Below are 3,557 nucleotides of genomic sequence, written 5' to 3' on the forward strand. Positions count from 1 at the left end.
TTGGAGATAGACTGTTATGGTAAAGCAAGAGTTCTCAGGACATGACTCACGGTTATATTACAATTATATTTTTATTGTAACTGGTTTTTAATGTGTTTTTCATAGAATCATAGAATATCAAGGTTGGAAGGAACCTCAGGAGGTCCTCTAGTCCAACCCTCTGTTCAAAGCAGGACCAATCCCCAACTAAATCATTTTTTAGAGAATTGTGAATGTTTTATTAAAATGCTATCTGTACTGATAGTATGGGAAGGACATTGGTGCAGTTGTTAATTCAAATAATGTGTATTGTAAAGAGCCAATTAGAAGGTGGTGGAAATATAATTATGGTAAAGGGCAGTTTAATGTTAATCATTATAATGGAGTATAAAGGGAGTAGTTTTGCTAAACTGTGGAAGAGCTTCAATTAATATTAAAAGGGTGCTGTGAGGTTTCGGGATTCATAAATTCTAGGACTGGAAGGGACCTCGAGAGGTCATCGAGTCCAGTCCCCTGCCCGCATGGGCAGGACCAAATACTGTCTAGACCATCCCTGATAGACATTTATCTAACCTACTCTTAAATATCTCCAGAGATGGAGATTCCACAACCTCCCTAGGCAATTTATTCCAGTGTTTAACCACCCTGACAGGAACTTTTTCCTAATGTCCAACCTAGACCTCCCTTGCTGCAGTTTAAGCCCATTGCTTCTTGTTCTATCCTTAGAGGCTAAGGTGAACAAGTTTTCTCCCTCCTCCTTATGACACCCTTTTAGATACCTGAAAACTGCTATCATGTCCCCTCTGTCTTCTCTTTTCCAAACTAAACAAACCCAATTCTTTCAGCCTTCCTTCATAGGTCATGTTCTCAAGACCTTTAATCATTCTTGTTGCTCTTCTCTGGACCCTCTCCAATTTCTCCACATCTTTCTTGAAATGCAGTGCCCAGAACTGGACACAATACTCCAGCTGAGGCCTAACCAGAGCAGAGTAGAGCGGAAGAATGACTTCTCGTGTCTTGCTCACAACACACCTGTTAATACATCCCAGAATCATGTTTAATTTTTTTGCAACAGCATCACACTGTTGACTCATATTTAGCTTGTGGTCCACTATAACCCCTAGATCCCTTTCTGCCGTACTCCTTCCTAGACAGTCTCTTCCCATTCTGTATGTGTGAAACTGATTTTTTTCTTCCTAAGTGGAGCACTTTGCATTTGTCTTTGTTAAACTTCATCCTGTTTAACTCAGACCATTTCTCCAATTTGTCCAGATCATTTTGAATTATGACCCTGTCCTCCAAAGCAGTTGCAATCCCTCCCAGTTTGGTATCATCCGCAAACTTAATAAGCATACTTTCTATGCCAATATCTAAGTTGTTAATGAAGATATTGAACAGAGCCGGTCCCAAAACAGACCCCTGCAGAACCCCACTTGTTATGCCTTTCCAGCAGGATTGGGAACCATTAACAACAACTCTCTGAGTACAGTTATCCAGCCAGTTATGCACCCATCTTATAGTAGCCCCATCTAAATTGTATTTGCCTAGTTTATCGATAAGAATATCATGCAAGACCGTATCAAATGCCTTACTAAAGTCTAGGTATATCACATCCACAGCTTCTCCCTTATCCACAAGACTCGTTATCCTATCAAAGAAAGCTATCAGATTGGTTTGACACGATTTGTTCTTTACAAATCCATGCTGGCTATTCCCTATCACCTTACCACCTTCCAAGTGCTTGCTGATGATTTCCTTAATTACTTGCTCCATTATCTTCCCTGGCACAGAAGTTAAACTAACTGGTCTGTAGTTTCCTGGGTTGTTTTTATTTCCCTCTTTATAGATGGGCACTATATTTGCCCTTTTCCAGTCTTCTGGAATCTCTCCCGTCTCCCATGATTTTCCAAAGATAATAGCTAGAGGCTTGGATACCTCCTCTATTAGCTCCTTGAGTATTCTAGGATGCATTTCATCAGGCCCTGGTGATTTGCAGGCATCTAACTTTTCTAAGTGATTTTTAACTTGTTCTTTTTTTTATTTTATCTGCTAAACCTACCCTCTTCCCATTAGCATTCACTATGTTAGGCATTCTTTGACGTCTCGGTGAAGACCGAAACAAAGAAGTCATTAAGCATCTCTGCCATTTCCAAGTTTCCTGTTACTGTTTCTCCCTCTTCACTGAGCAGTGGGCCTACCCTGTCTTTGGTCTTCCTCGTGTACTAATGTATTGATTATAAAGCTGTACTTCACTGTCAGTGCACTGATCACCCATTGATATATCCTTTCACCTCTGAATGTGAGTATAATACTAGCATTTGTGAAAACAGTAATTACATGTCTGTTTGCTTAACTAATCATATTTTTCCTTTTAATAAAGTTTGGATGCATCATTTAAATTGTTGCCTAGTGGTCCTCTACTAAATAAATGCTCTGTAACCAACCTAGAGGCTCAAACCGGAAAGCTAAGTTGGGTTTTACTGCACCCTTATCTTTAACAAATTAATATTAATTGGGAATATTTCAACATAAAGGTTATACCATTCAGTCTGACCATGCATCCTACACCCTGTAAAAATCAGCCTCTGTTCCCAGTTGATAATTTTCAATGCTGCAATGGGAAAGATTTGGCTGCTGTCTACCCTAATCACTTTGAAACCTTTCATTTTTCCTAGCTTAACCTCAGCTGGAAAGCATGGAAAGAAACCTGTTTAAGTCAAGTTTGTTTACTTCTTATCTTTTGAAATAGTCTATTGATCACTTCTATCAATCAGTAGGGTAGGAGTTGAGTTTCAGGTCTTCTTTTAAAATGGATGACTAGGAACAATTGAGTGTATCTCCTACAAATTCTCTGTGAAAAAAGACAAATTATCCTGCACCCGCTCTTTTTTTTCCCCTGCAAATTTTCTAAAATGATTGTCTCTCTAAGCAACATCCATTACAGATTTTTTCCTCAACTCTAGTCATAGAGTTTAAGGCCAGAAGGGACAATCAGATCATCTAGTCTGACCACTTGTATATCACAGGCCACTAAATTTCACCCAATTACCTCTGTATTGAGCCTAGTAACTTGTATTTGAGTAAAGCATATCCTCCAGAAAGCATCCAGTCTTGATTTGAAGACATCAAGAGATGGAGAATTCACTACTTCCCTTGGTAGCTTGTTTCAATGGTTAATCACCCTCATTATTGTGCACAGAGTGCGTTAACCATCCCTTAAGAAGTTTCGAGTTGAGACCTCTCGTGGTTTGTTTGCACAAGTTATAAACAGTATCCCTATAGAGCAGCTTGCAGCTAATCTGAAGAGTTTTTTGCCAGATAAAGAATAACATGCTTGTTGGCATTTGTTGCATTTTTGCCTAAGAGACAGAATTCCACCTTTCACCTCTCCTAGCAAACAGCATACTGGAGACATCACTCATTCTGTATGTTTTATTCATGTACAATAGTAATTGGCTCTGAGCATATTCTCTAATAGGTTTCCCAGCCACAGCATTTGATGGTTTGTCACATTTTCAATATCTGACCTTTCAAGGTTTTTTTCCAAGGTTTCAGTACTATAGAAATTTCCCTTCTCT

This window comes from Malaclemys terrapin, chromosome 14, assembly GCF_027887155.1.
Source record: "Malaclemys terrapin pileata isolate rMalTer1 chromosome 14, rMalTer1.hap1, whole genome shotgun sequence".
Lineage (NCBI taxonomy): Eukaryota > Metazoa > Chordata > Testudines > Emydidae > Malaclemys > Malaclemys terrapin.